Here is a 20,207-nt window from a genome sequence, read left to right as displayed (position 1 = left end):
CCACCCCCACTGGGACGGCATTGAGGTGAAGAGCAGGTAATGAGTGTGGTCAAAGATGTGGACGGACTGCAGCCTTCATACGCCAGTGGAGCTGTGACAAGGTGCCGCGGCATCGGAAGCAGTCTGGCAGTTCCTTAAAAGGGATCGGGCATCTAAGACCCAGAATTAAACCATACCCAAGGTAAATGGGCATGAGGGGCATGGAGTGGAGACCCAATGCCCATCTGCACATCCCTTCACAGAGGGGTCACAAGGAAGTGATGAGCCGGTCAGGGTACAGTAGAGCACCGATGGAACACTCAACTTCCCTCTAGTTCTTTGTTGCTTCCTCCCCCCACTAACATGACCTCAGTTCTACCTTACAAATCAGATTAGACCAAAGCAGGCACACTGCTACAGATAAGAGCCTGCCATCCAGCGAATCCAGGATAGATAAACCCCGCAGGGTCGACAAGGAGAGTAGAGCTACCAGGAGGATTAGGGGAGGGTGGGAGGAGAAAGGGAGAACCAATCACAAGGATTGATCTTGATCACAAGGATCAAGAACCCCCTCCCAGGGAGATAAATAACAGAAAAGTGGGTGAGGAGCAATGGAGGACGATGTGAGATATGGAAAAAATAGTTATAATTTATCAAGAGTTCATGAGGGAGGGTGGGCAAGGGAGGGAGGTGGAAGAAATGGGAAACTGATATCAGGGGTTCAAGTGGGAAGATATGTACTTGACACACTAAACAACAGGTTAAAGGTTGAGTCATTACATGGCTGTTGTGTGAGTTCAGGTTAACTAGAGAAACAAACCCAGGAGACTCGTGTGTCAGGGTTCTCTAGAGAAACAAAACCAAGACACTTATAATTTTATATGTATTTATATAGATAGCTATGTACAACATAAGAAATAAACAACTAATTAATCTATAGAGCAGTACAAACGGCTTAGTGCAACTCACTTCCGTGAGACAGTTAATACACTGGCAGTCCTTCAAGTCTTGAGGGCCGCCGGGTGCAAGTCAAGGAAGCAGACAGCTGAGTCCTCTGTAGAGTAATTCAGGCAATCTGGCCACGGGGAGCAAATAGTAAGGCAGGTCACCAACAGTCAACCAGAGGGCAGGGTCCGACAGTCACCACCCAGCTCATGAGGTGCAAACTCCAATGGCATTGCAAAGCAGGTCTTGAAGGAACCTCAAACTACAGTGACACAGTCCATGGGTTGGGTGTCCCACAGATAGTGTAGCTCACAAGTTGGGACAGAGAACCAGCTAAAGCAGCCTCACACTGTTCTGATCATTAAAGAGCAAGAGACAAAAATGGTGAGGCTCACAGAGTCATTTATCTCTCTGCCCTTCAATTAATCCCACATGTGTTCATTGGCCTTGCTGGCACAATAAACCTACCTATCACAATTCATATGTGTGTAAAAAAGAGCTTTCCATAAAATAACAATTGTATATTGAGAAAACATCCCAGCCCAGGCAAGATCAAGTCCATAAGTCCAATATCAGTCAGTAAGTTCCTCTTCAGATTCATACAACACATGCAATGATGCCAAATGCAGGAAGGCCAGTGAATGGAAAGTCTCGTGGATACAGTGCCAGTGGAAGCATCTTAGCGCTGGCAGGGGTCTCCATATAGCTCCTCCAGCGATAAGGCTCTGGCTACCATCAGCTTAGCGTCATGTGGCTTGTCAGCAGGAAGACAAAGCAGAGACTCTTTGTGTATATGGCTTCCAGTGGGTTATTTATCTCCGTGGTACCTCCAAATGAAGTCATCAAGCTGCGACCTGATTGACAGGCTAGGCTCCACCCCTTTGCACAAGTTGACAGCAGATTATGTAACTACCACAGTCTGGTAGCTTAAAGAATTGTCTTCAACCCTTACCTCACTTCATACACAGGAACAAATTCGAGGTGGATCACAGACCTCAAGGTCAAACCCAAAATTTTCAGGATCATCTATGAGAAAATTGGATACAAGCTAAATATATTAGGGCGGGGAATACATGGGCTATGCGTAATAACAGAGGAAGAGAAAAGAGATGAGTGGGACATACTAAAGATAAAACACTTGTGTACATGAAAAGACTCCATCAAGGGAGTAATAAGAGAGCCCATAGACTTGGAAAAGATATTTAGTAACAACATATCAGAAAAGGGGATTATTACTAAAATCTACAGAGTTCTGGAAGCTTATAACAAGAAAACAATGAATAGCCCACTGGGGAGGTAGGAAAAAGACTTGAACAGAAGATTCACAAAGGAGGAAATTCGAATGGCCAATAAACATATGAGAAAATGTTCCTGATCATTAGCCATCCAGGAAATGCAAATCAAAACAACTATGAGATACCCACCTAACACCCACAAGGATAGCCCCAGTTAAAAAAAAAAACACAGAAAGCAACAAATGTTGGAGGGGCTGTGATGAGATAGGAACTCTCACCCACTGCTGGTGGTCGTGTAGATACATATACCCACTGTGGAACGTGATTTGGTAATACCTAAAACATGAAAATTGAGTTACCATATGACCAGGAATCCACTACTGAGAATATACCCAGAAGAAATAAGAAACAGATCAGGACCAGACATCTGCTCCCCAATGTTCATCACTGCACCATTCATAATAGCAAAATATTGGAAACAGCCTACATTTACATTAATAGATTAATGGATTTAAAAACTCTGGTATATACACACAGTGGAATACTATGAATCCCCAAAATGTAGTAATGAAACGCCTCATCTCGTGGAAAGAGTTGGAGGATATTATCCTGAGTGAAGTTAGCCAAGCACAAAAGGTCAAGTACAACATGAGTCCACTGAGGTAAGTGCAAACAGCACAAGGGAAAATGCACACAATTCTCAGGCTGAGCACCAGATATCCTGGCATGAGTCAGATCAAACCCAATTATTCACATATCCTCAAAAACAGATGCAGGTAGCACCTGTGCTGAAAGGCATCTCCATAGAGGGATGGGGGAAGAGAAATGACGGCATTGGGGGGTCTGGGCACAAATCCAAACAAAGGGGAGAGTATTGTTTATGTCTCCACAATGAGACATAAATGAGTAGGTCTCATCCCAGAGAGCCAATCCTTGAGGGAGGTGTTCCTGCACAGAACAATTCATTCCCAGAGATGACTACAGGACAAGATGTGATATCCTCTCCTTGGATGACAGCACTGCAGAGGACAGCCCCAAGAGATATAGTTCAGAAGTGGCCAGTCTGTCCACTCACATGTGGGAAAACCAAGTGGGATATGCAACAGACCAGTGATGGGAGCAAAGCCACAAAGTCCCCAAGGAACCCCGATTGTAGACTTCTGACTCAGAAGGCAGCACTTGGCACCCCACCTGCACTCCTTGGGGCTTACTCAAAAGGGGGCCACACTGAAAGTCGAAAGGCATAATGGGGGGAGGAGAGGAGAGCCACACTGGACTGCTCTCTCACTGATCACAGGAATAGCCCTGGGGACTTTTAGGAGGCTCACCTTTTGAACAGGAATGCTGCAGACTAAATGGGTGCATGTGTTGTTAAGTAAGCAAGACCCAGGATATGTAACCCTGAAAGAAATGGGGACTGGGCTGATGGTTTATGACATGTCCTTCTCTCTATTTAACAGAGAGCTCTTCATCTGATTTCTGTCAGGATCCCTATTAAGCTGGTGACTATCTGTATGTTCTTTTCTTTTGCTGCTTACCTATACACAACAGACAGGATAGGCAACCTTATGGAGACAGGGACTGGGCCGATGATTCCTGGGGGACAGGGGAGGGGAGGCAGCAGGGGTAGGTGAATGGTGAGCCAATAATGATGGGTTCGGGGGAATAGTAAGAATTCTAAAATTGATGATGAGGAGGGTGTAGCATTTCTAGTCATGTTTGATTGATCAAATTGTATCAGAGGAATTACTGAGAGGTGAATGATGGATAGACATGATAGTGGGGCAGGAGGGAAAAAAAGAAGAGGAAATAAATATATATGTATATATATGTAAATATATAAATATATGTGGTTGTTGATATTTGTATATATATACACAAATGCAACAAGGAAGCAGATGGACTTTGGATCTCTATTTAAATCTCAGTACAAGAACAGTTTGTTCCAATAATGTGGCATTGTGTGATACTCACCTTCCTGACACGATTGCTGAAGACAAAATGGGTGCATAAGAAAATGTGGTGAAGAAAGTGGATGGTGCCCAGCTATTAAAAGATACAGTGTCTGGGGTCTTAAAGGCTTGTAGTTAAACAAGCAGTCATCTAGCAGGGAAGTACAGAACCATATGACAGAAGCACACCAGCCTTGTGATCATGAGGTGTCAACAGCAATAGTTATCAGAAGTGCAAAAAGCAGCAAACAAATCCATGTGAAGGAGTGTGGATGCAGTGGAGACCCAAACCCCATCTGTAAAATAATTGGACAGTCTCTCTCAGAAGGGCCACATTGGAAGGGATGAGATATTTCCTCCCCTTACTATGATGGTGCTATAGTTTATGGAGCCAGCCTGGCCGATAAACACAAGTAGGATTAACTGAAGGGCAGAGGGATAAATGGCTCAGTGAGCCTCACCTTGGTTGTTCTGTGCCTCAGTTTAAAGAGGTACACTACCTATGGGATGCCTAGCCTGTGGACTGTGTCCCTGCAAGTTGAGGTCCCTTTAAGCCCACAAGATTGGAATGTTCGTCTCTGGAGCTGGGGACTGACAGTTGCTGACAGTTGGGGACCTGCCTTGCTGTTTGCTGCCTGGACATATAGCCCAGCTCTCTCTACAGAAAGGGACTGGCAACTGGAGGCTCTCAAGCCTTAAAGGACTGCTAGTGTCTCACTGCTTTATAATTTAACTGTTAATTTCTTGTATTATCTATCTGTATATGATTTAACGGTTCTGGTTTGTCTCTCTAGAGAACCCTGTCCAACACAGATGGTTTTCATTTGTTTTACCTCATTAATCATGTTAGATCTGTGCAGGTTCATGTGTCTATTTAAGATCGGGACCCCTTCAGAAACAGTAACAGGAGTAATGGTTCCCTGAGGGGGCAGGAAGATGGGGCAGGAGGCAAGGGGGAATTGGGAGCTGATAGCATGGATGACTGAGTAACCCCACTGGATGGGATCAAACAGCAGAACTGTATGTGCATGGATACATTGGATGTGTAAGATATGGCAAAAAAATTGAAAAATAAAGGTTCCTGGGGGGTAGGGTGAGAGTAGGGGGATAAAGGGCAGCTGATATCAAAGAGTTAGAGAAGAAAGAAAATGTTTTGAAACTGATTGTGGTGGCAATTGTACAATACCGCTTGATGAGATTGAACTATGGAATGTTATGATATCTGTAAGAGCTCCCAATAAAAGGATTTTTTTTAAAAGGATTGTCTTCAAACAAGCACCATCGAAGTGAGCTGTCAACTACGTCCACATGGAAGAAGCACACCAGCCGGTGCGCGGTCCAAGAATTACAATTAATGAAGTCCAAATCCTAAGGAGGATTGGTATCAGCTTAAACTGTGAACACCTGGTTTGCAGAAGGCAATGGATGGCAGTGGAAGCCCAACATCCACTTGTAGAGTCCACACATGGATTAAGCCTCAGAGAATCCACTGTGGCCATCGTTCGGGGATGTGAATGGCCTTGTTCTTTGACAGAGAGCATAGTAAAGTCAATTACGGTGGGCGTAGTTTGATTAAAATGTAATAGCTTATCATTTGCAATCCTACTTGACCCATTTAAAAGTTGTTTAAAGTGATGGGGAGATGTACATGGATTAAGTTTCCAGGAATCCACTCTAACCATAGACCAGGGATGTGAATTACCTTGCTCTCACACAGAGTGCATTGGAAAGCGGATTATTTCAGATGCAGCTGGGCTAAAATGTAACACTTTATCATGGGATCTCCCTTTTGATCCATTTTACATTTGTTCTAATTTTTAATTTTTTCTGCTTTCCTTTCTGTTGAGGTTATTCTCGGTTTTACTTTGTTATTGTTGTTTGGCTTTTTCCTCTTTTGTATATGAAACCTAGGATAGGTTCATCTACAGAGACAGTGCCTGGATTAATGGCTTCATGGGGTGTGGCAGTGGAGGTGGGAACATGGGACGGAGAGCTAATAACAATGAGTACCTGAAAGAGTAAAATACTCTAAACTTGAGTATAGCAGTAACCACACAACTCTTCTTACTACGATTAAACCAGTGAGTTGTATGCTGTATGAAGTATATGCCAATAAAACTTTTTTAAAGAGTTACAGTCTTGGAAACTCACAGAGGCAATTCTACCCTGTCCCATAAGGTCACTCTGAATATGATTCGGCACTGACTCGATGGAAATGAGCTTGGAGTTTTATAGGACAAAGGCTGTCATATTTATGGGAGCAGGTGTTTTCTCCTGTGGAGTCGGTGACTTGAACTGCTGACCTTGTGGTTAGCAGTTGTGATGGTTAGTTTTTGTGCCTGTCTACTTGCTGCACCTGTGAGAAGGTTTGGACTACCCATCAGGACACAGCCTAATGACATCTCCTTGGAAACTTGGGAAAGTTATAAGAGAGACTGTGGAGAACTGGGGTTTCTCTACCCCCTCTTCTCCTTCCTGCGCTGGCTTCGGGAGCCCAGCCTGTGTGGTGAGTGAACTCTGGGAATTGTCAGTGTCCTGCCATGTTCCTGACCATCTTGGATCCATGAAACCGTGCACCCACTGGCCTATAATCCCCCAGCTTCCTTTATCGCCACCTTCTGCTTCTCAGTCAGCAGCCAGATGGAGTCGAGAGGGGTCTCCCACTAGCAGCTGACCCATGAACTTGAGTTGGACTGGGCTGTTCTCTAATATAAATGTATTTCTTGATATAAAGCTCTTTTTTATCATTTTATTAGGGGCTCATACAACTCTTATTGCAATCCATACATACATCAATTGTGTAAACAAGCACATTTGTACATTCATTGCCCTCATCATTCTCAAAACATTTGCTCTCCACTTAAGCCCCTAGCATCAGCTCCTCATTTTTCCCCTCCCTCCCCACTCCCCACCCCCTAATGAACCCTTGATAATTTATAAATTATTATTTTGTCATATCTTTCACTGTCCAACGTCTCCCTTCACCCACTTTTCTGTTGTCTGTCCCCCAGGGAGGAGAGTGTATGTAGATCCTTTTAATCGGTTCCCCCTTTCCAACCCTCCCGGTATCGCCACTCTCACCCCTGGTCCTGAAGGGATCATCCGCCCTGGATTCCCTGTGTTTCCAGTTCCTATCTGTGCCAGTATACCTCCTCTGTTCTAGCCAGATTTGTAAGGTAGAATTGGGATCATGATAGTGGAGGGGTGGGGGGAAGGAAGCATTTAGGAACTAGAGGAAAGTTGTATGTTTCATCGTTGATAAAGCTCTTTTTTAAACATATCTGAATGTCATTGGTTTTGTTTCTCTGGCATATTCAGCCCAACACAATCTGGTACGGGGTGCGGTGTTCCAAAGAAACACTTCCTAAGGATGGAGGGTGGTGGCATGTCTGACCTCTGCTTTACGCAATGAGGTGGAATTGGACTCTCCTCTCTTGTGGAACCAGAAGAGGCCAGACGCGGTCATACGGTTTACTCAGTCTAGAGCAGGGTCCATTATAACGGCTCCAGACTCGTGGGAGCACAGAGCCTTGTCAGAGGAAGAGGGAAAAGGCACGAAAGGACACTTTTGATTCTTGCAGTGTTTAAACTTCAGCCAAAGGGAGAACGTGGCAAACGTCAGGCTGTTTTTAAAGAGATGCCGATAGAAGGCCTGCCCACTGGATTCTCCATGCCAGCATCCCAGGGCCACATGCAGATAAATAGGATGGTCTAGAGACGTGGGCACTGAACTAACCACCTGGATACACTCGTCAGTGCAAGTGGGAGAATTGCGACATTGAAGAATCTGGTTGCCTCTTGGTTGACGTGATCCACAGGGACAAGACCCGTGAGAAGAGGAAGATCCTGGCTCATCTGACGTTGAAAGAGTTTTCTGCAGTGCAGGGGAGTGTGTGAATGCCCACGATTGCTCCTGGCACTCATGGACCTTGGCTGGGATAGCTAGCACGGAGATGACCAGAAGCCGCCCCGATGATGAGGGAGAGGTTGGCTGGAGCTGATGTGCTCTGCTGTGGTTTGGATGGAGAGCTTGCTCCACCTTGTACTTTCCTTTTGGAATCAGAGACTCTTAAGTCCCAACTGGAATGAAGCTTCTTCACATGAGAGAATATGCTTGCCTCCTCAGAGTGCTGGGTGAATGGGAATATCAGCTTAGAAAGCGAGTTAATAGGAATGAGCAATTTCATAATTGGATATCTAAAATGGAGAGGGATAAAGGGATGAAGTAGCTTTTATGGCTTTAACCTTTCACAGTGTCTTTAGTCTTAAAGTAGTGGGACACGAGTCATTCTCTCTCTTCCTAATGGGCAGGGGAAGAGAAGAGGAGGGAAGATATTGGTAGGTGTGGTAGGTTACACAATCTCATGTCAACTTGATAAAAGAATGAAGGAGTGGAGTCAGCCTGTCAATCAGGTTACCTGATAATTCCTCCATGTGGGTGTGATCTTCTGGTGAGGATTCTGGGAACTTTCTCTCTGCTTCACATTCCTGATGTCAAAACACATGGAGCCACGCTGATGGCAGCCAGAGCCCTCAAGATGCTTCCACCACCACTGGATCCACAAGACTTTCCACCCACAGCCCTGTGATCTTCCTGCATTCCGTAGCATTGCATGTGCTGCATGAGGCTAAAGAGGAATTTACAGATTATTAAAGGACACTTGGGCTAATATCGGACTTATAAACTTGATCTGGACCGGGCTGGAATGGTTTATTAATGCATAATTATGTCTTGATGTAAAGTTCTCTCTTACACATATATGAGTGTCAATGAATTTGTTTCTCCAATCAACCCAGTCTAGCTCAGTAAGGTTACAGGATTCAGGTAGATGATTGGTAACAAAACTGTAATTGTTGGGCATCCATTTTTTTTTTTTTGCCCACTTAGAAAATTTAAGATGTAAATGGGTTAGTGTGTTTTCATTTGTACATGTGGCTGCTATCGAGTCAATGCTGACTCACAGCAACCTCCTGTGGGTTTCTGAAAATGGAGTAGAAAGCCCAGTCTCTCTACCAAGGAGCTAATGCTGACTTTGAACTTCCAACCACACAGATAGCAGCCCAATGTTCAATCACTATATCACCAGTACATCACTACATACACCAGTACATCACTATATCAGTACATCACTGCACCAGTACACCACTACATCACTACATCACCAATCCATTGTATTATCTTGAAAGATGACTAATGGTTAAAGAGATGTATACAAATGCCAAGTTGACGAGGAATAGACTCTGATGGTTGGGTGTTGCATCGGCATGCTGCACCTGGGGGAAGGTACGGTTGGAGTCCAGCCTCAATCAGGACACAGCCTAATGATGTCTCCTTGGAGGTGTGGTTTATTGATCAGAGACACCGAGGAGAACTTGCCTACCATTTACCCTTCTTCTTCCTACCTGCTTGGATCTTGCATTTGGCTTTTGGGGGCCAGCAGCCTGTGTAGCCTGTTGACTGTGGGATCTGTTTCCATGTTCCTGCTAATCTTGGATTCATTAGACACTGCACCCACTGGCCTCCCAGCTTCCTGCTCTGCCTTCCTGCTTCCTTGGCTGGCATCTGCATGAGTCTGGAGAGGCTTCCATCTAGCATCTGATCTATAGACTTGAGTTGGACTGGGTTGGACTGCTTCCTTGGTATAAATTTCCTTTTTGATATAAAGTTATTCCTTATATATCCATGAATGCCACGGCTTTGTTTCTCTAGAAAACCCAGCCTAACACAGTCATTAAGGTGTGACCATTACCCCACCAGGGCTCCTGGTATTAATTTTCTTGTTTTTTTTTACTTGCTATTGAGTTGATTCCAACTCATAGCCAGCCCATACGACAGAGAAGAGTTGCCCCATCAGGTTCCCAGGACTGTCAGCATTTATGGAGCGCACTGTCACCTGTTTCTTCCAAGGAAATCACAGGGGTTTCGAACCACCAGCCTTCCCATTACTGACAACGACCCTATCAGGGCTCCCTCGGAGTTACTATAACCAGAAATGCCATACCTCGGCAGAACGTTGTTGTTGTTAGTTGCCACCAAATAGATTCCAGCACAGGGTGACCTTGTGTACGCAGAATGACACTGTTCCAGGGGGTTCTCAAAGCTGTGGCCCCTCAGAGGCAGGTCGCCAGGCAGGCCTGTCTCCTAGGTGCCTCTCAAGACAAAACAAACTCACTACCATCTGGTCTATTCAGACAACAGTGACGCTACAGGTCAGGGGGAATGTCCACTTTGACTGTAACTCTTGACAGGAGCAGAAAGGCTCACCTTCTCCCCCCCACCCCCCATGGGTTTGAACTGCGGACCTTGCAGTTAGCAGCCAAACGTGTAACCCACTCCACCACCAGGACTCTAGGCGGGTTCAAAGAGCCAGCCTTCTGACCAAGCATTTATCACTTCTACCGCCTCCTAAAGAATCAAAAACACATCTCCACGTACAGATAAACACAAACATTGACAGCGGCACTGCTTGTAGTGGCCCAGAAATGTGCGTGTTGGCTATCAACCGAGGAATGGATAACCAAATTGTGGTATATCTGTACCATGGAGTTCTTAGCACAAGGAGCAGAATGCTGACACATGCTACAATCTGGCTGGACCTTGAAACAGCACTCTCAGTGAAAGCAGTCAGTCACAAAAGACTACATATCACATAATTTTATTTCCATGGATTTCCAGAGTAGACAAATCTATAGAGAAAAAAACTAAATTAGTGATTATCAAGAGTTAATAGGGTTAGAGTATTTGGCAGCTGTCTAAAGCCTGTGGGGTTTCTTTAGGGGGTGATGAAAACATTAAGTAAAATTGATAGTAGTGGTTTTACAACTAAAACCACTGAAGTATATACTTTAAATGCATGAATTGTGTGATATGTGAATTCCAAATCCCAATAAAGCAGTTATATTTTTTTAAAGAAGCCCCTGATTCCCATCTCTGTAGTCTGGTTCATGTTTCTTCATATTATTTGGTGTATATTGGATTATTCTCTATCGTCGCAAAAAAAGAAGACCATGATGAAAGCCGAGCCTGTGACCTAATTCACTCTTCTGCCCGTAGTACCATGAAACTTATTTGGCACAAAAATGACCCTAAATAAATAAGTGCTAATGACTAGATGAGTAGATGAAAGGGCCATTCCCAGAAGGACATCATGTTTGGTAAAGTAGATGGTCAGCAAATAAGGCGGAATGCCTTCCACAAGATGGATTGACGCCGTGGTTACAGCAATGGGCTCCAACATCGCGATGATTGGAAGGCACGGCACTAGCGTTTCATTCTGTTGTACACATTGGGTCACTATGAATCAAAATCAACACAATGACACCTAACAGCAACATGCTAATAAGAACACTCAGGAATGACATGCGTGTTGATTATTTCTGTTGTCACAGTCCTGCCCCCAGAGATGTACATGTGATGAGTGTGAGTGCACATATGATTGGTCTGAGAGAGCCACGACATAGGTCATGATTGAATACTTCCCACATGATTCTAACACACAAGCTGAGATCAGGAATCCCATTCTACACCAGATATCATGTCCATCCCTGCTCATGACACACGCTTGATAATGGTGCTTTGTGTTTCACCATGGCTTCTACAGAGAGCCTCAATGTCAAATGAAATATTCATGTTTGGGGACTCAAAGTAACTTTGTTGCCACTTGCATTGGACTCGTTAAAGGTGCATTTTTTTTAAACAATCAGACTGTGGAGCAATAGATGAGGAAAAGGAGTCAGGAATAGGAGGTAAACAGGTGCACATGCCTCCACTGCACATGTAGCAGAGCTGGATGGTGCCCACCTGCCATTACTGAACATTTTGATCAGACAGTCTATAGAAAAATCTTGATCAAAAGGGGGAACATGTAAAACAGAATTTCAATTCTCACAGACTCTTGATTTTCTGGAATAATGAAGGTTGATTGAACCCCCCAAAACTTCAGCTTTAAGATAAGCTTTAAGTTTTAAATAAAAAATATCCCCAGAAATATTAAAATGTAATAATAGTTTAGATTAACTCGTAAATAATGTCTGCTTTAACATGCTTTTCAAAGATTTATCTATATAAGATAAAATTTTCTCTACAGTTAGATAGTGTTGCAATGAACCAAAGTGCCAATGTTTGCAAACATGCACACTCAATCCATTCATTTGGAGAGTCTATAGATGCAGGAGAATGCTGATCCTCTAAATACCTTCCATCTATGAGACCTGCCAGAGAATCAAAACAGATGATGCGGTGACTGGTTTTCTGGTCTGGGCTCCCACATGCTACTCTCTCTTACTGCTCTGGAATGGATCCAAAGACTCTCCTGCCTTCACTTGGCTCCCCTTCCAACTCAGCAAGAGCCTCCATGGGAGGTCCTACCTGAGGCCTGTGGATCATCTGTTCAGAATGTAAAAGGCTTATCCCTACCTGTATGTGTCCTCCTGCATCCATAGCAGAGTTATTGGTGTGGACTATGGCGTCAGGCCACAGCTCTGACCCTTGTGTGCTGTGTAGCCTTGAGAAGGCAGCTAGCCTCTCTGAGCTTCAATTGTCTTACCTGTACAGTGGGCATACTAATACCTGCCTTGGAGCCCTAAGCAGGATTGGAAGCAGTAAGACATAGAAAGTACTAGGCCCATCCATGGGACATATTGCCTCGTGAATATGCGCTGTTACAACTTGGTGTTGAATTCAACTCAGCTGGTCAGACAGACCTCTTGGAAGGTGACAAGAGTGGGGGAGACGGATGAGGGAGAACAGGCATCTATTTTGCATCAGTAATTGTGCTAAGCACTTTAGATTTTCTCTCGTGGAATACTCATTGCCTATTTAGTTATCGGTGACACTGTACTAGTTCATCAAATGGGTGTTTCCCTGTCATTCTGGAATGGATGATGAGGGTACACGTTGGGACCTGGCTCAGGGTGGGAGGCTCATGGCGAAGGTAATTGTAATACTGCCCAAGTTTACCCGGGGTAGTTCCAGTTTACAACTGTAGTCTTAGCGCAGTCCTTAATAACCTCTCTGCTCCCTGTCACACACAGAAGCCTTCACATTTGGACAATGAGTTATGTGGGGGGTCAAGCATTGGGGTGACTACAAATTAACTGAGGTGTCTTTATGGTGCAGTGGGGTTAAGAGCTCACCTACTAACGGAAAGGTTGACGGTTCAAATCCACTAGCTGCTTCATGGTAGAAACACGTAGCAATCTGCTTACTTAAAGATTTACAGCCTGGGGAGACCCTCTGGGGCAGTTCCACTCTGCCTTATCACGTTGCTGTGGGTTGAACTTGACTGTACAGCAGGGAGTCTGCAGTTTGATTGCTGCTGGTCCCCATCCTGGGCAGAAGCTTGCTGAGTGAGGAAACTACAAAGCCACTCCAGGGCTGTCATTAGAACCAAGTCAGTGAGGACATTCTTGGAAAAGTTTATTATAAGGAATACTTAAGAAAATATAGGGACTGCCCTAAGACCCGTTAAAGATGCCCATGGCTCGGTAGAGGAGGGAGTCAGAGGTGAGGTGGGACAAGGGGCTTTAGATGATGGAAAAGGGTCAAAGGGGGTCAGAACCAGCCCTCTCGTGGCATCTCAGCAATACATGAGGCACAGGGGAAGGTGAGCAGCAACTACGCCTTGAGCCATGAGCCAGGGGATCACAAACACCACCCTGCAAGGACAGCCTTGCCCTGTGAAGCAGACCTGTGCCTGCCTTTCCTTTCCCACCTCAACCCACCTGGGAGAGGGGCGAGCGTAAAGGAAGAACACGTCTGCTTCTTAGGCCCTGCTATGGGGAGGGGAGGGAGTGCTTGACTATATCTGAGATGAGAGGTGTACACTGGACCTGCTTATTTGAATAATTGAAAGCGCACAGAAAGCTGCTCAGTGAGGTAGAAAGATCCAGTACCCCAGTAGAAAATAGGATAGAAAATTATAACTGCTTGATGTTTGTACCTCTGTGGGATTGAAATTGATTTCCCGGACTGATTGCTTTTCATTTACTATGTACTTTGTGCTAAATGCTCTCCTCGCTGTAGCTCATTTAAAACTCACAACCATCCGTAACCTCATTTTACAGATGAGAAAACTGAGGATTCAAGAGGTAAAGTAACTTGTCCCAACGTCCCTCAGGATGGATAACTAGACTAGATCAATGATAGCGAGATGATAGATGATAGATAGATAGATAGATAGATAGATAGATAGATAGATAGATAAGGATGCTAATTCAGAACTACTTGCCTGCAGTCTTTGCTCTTGCTCCTTCATCTAACTGTTTCCTCCATTTCATCTTCACCTGCCTTAATTTGGAGACGTTCCTGAGACTCCTCAAATCCCATTACATGGCAAGAACCTATGTAGGAGAAGACTGTAATTGTGCCTGACTACCAAGTCTGCAGGGAGTTAATAAATTATTCAAAGGGAATATTTGCCATGAAGGTTTATTGACTAGACTTCATTCCCTGAACTCATCAGACGTTCTCCTTTCTCTCAGCAATAGTTGCCAAGTAAGAGAGGGGCATGTCTCGATGCCTCCTCTGGAGGTGCTCGTGCTTACCACCAAGGTCAAGGCCTTCAAAGCCCACCACTTCATCAAGGACAAACCCTTCAGGAAGTGGGAAGTTAGATCTTAGAGGATCTTAAAATAGAAAAGGTACTTCTGAGCCATGCTTTAGGTTCAAATTAATATCACTTTTCACCCTCTCAGCCTCATCTTTTTTCCCCTGGAACACTGCAGTTGATTCATTGTAGCATTAAAAACCCCAGTGAATAAAAATAACCCCAATGTCCATCAATGAGGCCTGGTTGAATAAACTTTGGCATCGCCACTCAATAAAGTACTATGAAATCCGACTAAAAGAATCAGGGAGATCGAAATCTCCCAAGATGGAATGGTCTCTTGTTATCTTTTAAATAAAATGAACGGTGTTCAGAAAATAATTTTGTTTTAGCAAGTGGGATGGTGAGGAATCGTATTTGTTTATCCTGATAAAAGGAAACACCGAGAAGAGGCCCCTATACCAACTGAGGGCCTGGGAGAGATTCTTGAGAGCTCTTATGTGTCAGCGTGGGATTGTGCTCCAGATGACTTCCAGGGCTCAAGTTCAGGAAGTCAATCCCCAGAACATGACCATGGTGTCCTCAAGCCCCTAACTTTTTTGTTCAAAAGTTGTATCACTCAAGAACTTCCATGGAATCTCTTCTCGGCTTTTTGGCCAAGATCAAGTGTGAAGAACTTCCACGGATGGATAAGCTAGAGGAACATGGGGCCCTGGGGTGGGAAGATGAGATAGGGACGGAGACTAGGCTGGTTTGTGCCAAAGAGGAAGGAGTGCCCACCCAATAGGGTACCCCAAAAGAGTGGGAGCGCTCCCCCCAGCCAGGGGCAGGCAGTAAGGGACGTGATCTGTGGAGAAATTTTAAAGCAACAGTAACACCCAGCTACTAAAAACAATGTGACAGCCTGGATTGGATCCTGGGTCCAAAAAAAAAAAACCCAAGACATAAAGGGACAAAGGGTAAAATCGGGTGCATAAATAATAGTATTATACCTATGTTGATTTCTTCATTTCCACAAAGGTGCCATTGATATAGAAGATACTAGTATTAGAAGACAGCTCCCCGGTGGGGCCATAGTTAAATACTCAGCTGCTAACTGAAAGATCAGTGGCTGGGACCCAACAATGGCTCAGCGGGGGAAAGAGAGAGGGGTCTGCTTCCATGAAGATGACAGCCGTGGAGATCCTGCAGGAGTTCTACTCGGCCCTATAGGGCTGAACAGAGTCAGGATCAACTCGACAGCAGTCGGTTTCTGTTTTGTTTTGTATCCTGTTATTAATAGGGAAACCCAGATGAAAGGGTAGACACAGGGATTCTGCATGCTATGTTTGCAGTGCTCTATAAACCTAAAATTGTTCCTAAGAGGTTTATTTCTTTTTTTAAAAAAAAGGACATGAGGCATAGGATGAAATGTGAACATACAGCAACTAAAGATGATACAGCAACTAAAGATGATCTTTTCAGGACCACGGTGGACTAGCCATTCTCCATGAGACCCCTGATGAAACCTTCCCCACTCCTGGGCAACTGCTTTCCCTGCATTCCGACTTGAGCATCCTCACTCTGGGGAAGCCTCTTTAGTGCCCTTTTTCATTTGGTAACTTTTAACTCTTTTAGATGTATAATAAAGCCTGTGAATTCAAGAATATGTGGAAGAAAAAAACAACTGGCAGGAAAGCCAAACTCTGAGTTTCCACTAATAGAGAGTGATGGAAACATAGGAGATGGGCCCTGTTTGATGCAGAAAACCTGGGAGACCCAGAAAAACACAGCAGCGCTGCCTGGCTCTGGTTCTGACAAGTTTCACGGTATAAAAATAAAGCATGTTTTAAAAGGAATGAGTCGCAAAACTAAGCATCAATAACCTAACCCCGAGCACCACAACCCTTGTCCATTCTCAGTATCTCTCAGGTGTCAGTAGCTCTCAACAAAGTCCAAGAGGAGTGAAAATCTGGGCAGCCTTTGAATCCGGGTCACCTGGCTTCAGGTCCTACCAGCATTGAATCTCATCCTGATAGGCAGAGGGCAGTTAAAACGGAAGCTGTGAACAAGTCCTTCCCCTTTGAGTAAAAAGCATTTCTTTGGTACACATCTGTCCCAAGGTTCTTCTCTAACCAGAAGACCCAAGTGTGGACAAAATGGCAGCGCAGGCAAACAAGGGTTTTCCAACACTCCCCAACAAAGACATGAAGAACTACGTGAAGCAGGTGTGAACGGCAAGCCGGGAGCTCAGAGCTTCAAAAGAATGGAAAAAGAAGATATTCAAATACCAGTAAGAAGAGACTGAGTGAAATGATCAACAAGGAGGAATATGAAGTCAGAGGTTGCCAATGAGCCAGGCATAGCACAGTCACTTTGAATTAGGGCAGGCAGCGCTTCCCGCAGGCTACGGTCCAGAGAGCAGGCTCTACTGGAGACCAAGCCCAACCGTGGCCGGTGACCAGAGAGGCGTTAGCTGAACCCCGACAGAAATCAGAAGAAGCGCTGAGAAAACTTGCACATTGGTTGGAAGAAAACTTCCTTCCTATCATCAAACATAAGAATATCTGCATCCAAATTACAAATTTGAATTCCAAATAGAATAGCGCCCCACCCCCAAAGAAAATCACCACAACTTATCGTAATCAAACTTTCCCAAACCGAAGGCAAAGAAAGTATCTTGAAGGCAAGTCAGGAAAAAAGAAAAAGTCAACTACAGAGGAAAACCAGTGAGACCGAGTCCTGGCTGGTTCGCAGAAACCATGCAGGCAGGAAGACAGCAGGATGGCACCTATAAAACCCTGAGAGAGTACATTTGCCGACCAAGAATTATATATACAACAAAATGGTCCTCCAAATGCAATGGTGTGATTAGAATATTCCCAGAGATACAGAAATTAAGGGGATTTGTAAAAACGAGACCGCCTTAATAAGAAATGCTACATGGCAGCAAACCAACAATGAAAGAGAGCAACCACAGCTTAAGACACAGGACAAAAGCACCCAGAAATCAAACCAGATAGAGAAGTATTAAAAATAAAATAGGCCCACGAGACTGAAAATAGGGAACCAGATGCGCCAATCTGTAAATGATGACAGCTACAAACTATAATGAGGAAATAAATAGTGTAGATTCAAAGCCTGGGAATGGAGAGGAAGTCAAGTCGATATCACCCTAGGACAGACAGCTTTAAATGTGGGAGATCAAAATCAATTGCAGGGTAACTTGTAAAAAGTTACTACATCTCCCCACCCAAATGAAAAAGACGAATATCGTAAAGATACAGTAACCACAAAAATAGCACTGAAAGAAACAAGAAAATCCACCAAGAAAATGACCTCAGCACATGGTCTTCTGAACAGCTGGGTCTCTGACACTAGGAAACAGAACCACCGATTGGCATTTGTCCGAAGTTACTGCTCCCTGGGTAGGTTGGTTACTTCTGTCTCCTGGGAGTGGAGGAACTGACCAGTGAAACATGAATGCCTGTCACCCTACTGCAGTCACAGTTCACGCGGACCAGGACCGCAGCAAGAGCACAAGGAATCAAAGCGAGTCTCCTTTGCTGGCGGACGACACAATGGGTCACTTGACTCAACCCCTCGGGTGGCCTCCCCAGGGCAGGACAGAGGGTGCCCTCCCTCAGGGAAGCCACGCCCATGATCCTAATGCCAAGAAACGAAACTCACTGCCATCAAGTCGATGGTGACTCACAGTGACCCAGTAGGACATGCTGGAGTCTCCAAGACGATAATTCTTTCCGGGGGGGTTAGAAAGCCCAATCTTTCTCCTATGGAAGCAGCTGGTGGTTTCAAACTGCTGACCTTCCAGTTAGCAGCTCAACGTGTAACCACTACGCCACCTGGGCACCTGCATGGTCCTCATAGGGGAGAAATGTTTGTCCCTCTTTGCTGTTGTTCTTAGCTGCTGTCACGTCGGCTCTGACTCAGAGTGACCTACGCACCACAGATAGAAGCACTGCCCAGACCCGCACCATCCTCCTGAGTGCGGTTCCCCCTTGAGCCTACAGTTGCAGCCACTGGTCCATCCGTCTCCCTGGGAGACCTTTCTCTTGGGGGCTGGCCCTCGACCAAGCATGATGGCCTTCTCCTTGACTTGGTCCTCCTGATAACACCGCCACAGTAGGTGAGATGAGATGAAGGCTCGCCATCCCCACTTCTAATGAGATCTCTGGCCGCACTTCCTTGACACAGAATGGCTCTGCTCCCTGGCGGGCCAATATCCTTCCAATATTCTTCAGCAACACGCCCGTGCAAATGCATCGGTTCTGCGGTCCTTCTTATTCATTGTCCAGCTTTCATATGCAGATGAGGCAAGGGACATTTTTTGCTCTTTTCACTTGAAATAGGTCTTTTACAAGCGATTCTCCCCAACGTTTGATTTATTTGACTGCTGCTCCCATGAGTGTTGATTGTGGATCTGAGTAAGATGAAATCCTTGACAACTTCAATCTTTTCTCTGTTCATCTTGATGTTGTCTGGTGGTACGATGGTGGGGAATTTTTTTCTTCTTTCCATTGAGCTGTAATCTATACGGAAAAGGCTGTAATCTCTGATATCCATCGGTAAGTGCTTCAAGTCCTCTCTGCTTTAAGCAGCAAGGTTGTGCATATTGAAGGTCCGCCAGCCTTCTTCCAATCTCGATGCCTTCCTCTTTATATAACCTCGCTTGAGAAAAGCTGTTCACAGACAGGGCACTAATGGATATTGGTCAGCCCCCCCCAAAAAAAATAAATAAAGGATATACCTATGGTGAGGAAGAGAGATGTGCCCTGTCATTCTCTGGGTGAAGCGTTCTCCTGTGTTTGCCTGTGATGTCGGTAATGTTGCTGGGCCCTGGACCTCTAATGGTAGCAACGCTTCCTGTCCCTAAGGACACAGCACAATACCTCCTCCCCGTGGGGCCCTCGAGACTCGGCAGAAGCAGCATGACATGCCAGCTTCTAAGAGCTGGCCTTGAGCGGTGGACTATAGCGGAAACAGGTTTTGCAAGACCTACTGTTTGCCTTCCACTCGCTCACTTGCTGAATCATTCTGTGATTTCCAATGAGGTTGCCTTTTCAGTTCAAAGTTCTGCCTGGTGGCCGCTTTTGTTCACCATCACCAGAAAAACCTCTGCCTTCCTCTGTGGGACGTGGAAAAGCTGCGCTTGCTCCCAGCACCTGTCACGTCTCCGTCACCCTAAGAAACGAGTGTGATGTCACCCTGGAATTGTCCACCTCGTTTCCGAGCTTGTGGAGCTCTCCCTACATGGAGACAAATTTTGAGTCTTCGGTCCATGCTGACACACGGTCATGAGGTCACACCTGAGGAGCGTGGGCCCTACGCCTTATTCCTTGGAGGACAACAGTCATGAAAATGCCATGGGAAGACGAATCTATCAACCAAGGACAACAAGGAGCAACTGGGGCTGCCAGAAGGAGACAAGACTGATTTTTCTCCCAGAACAGACAGGCCATAGCCCTGCCAACACCTGGCATTCAGGTTCCTGGCCACAAAAACGGCAAGATAATACATTTCCCGTTCTTTAAAGCCACCCACTCAAGGTA

This window comes from Tenrec ecaudatus, chromosome 12 (assembly GCF_050624435.1).
Source record: "Tenrec ecaudatus isolate mTenEca1 chromosome 12, mTenEca1.hap1, whole genome shotgun sequence".
In the NCBI taxonomy this organism is placed as follows: Eukaryota; Metazoa; Chordata; class Mammalia; order Afrosoricida; family Tenrecidae; genus Tenrec; species Tenrec ecaudatus.
Note: the sequence above shows the minus strand (reverse complement) of the source record.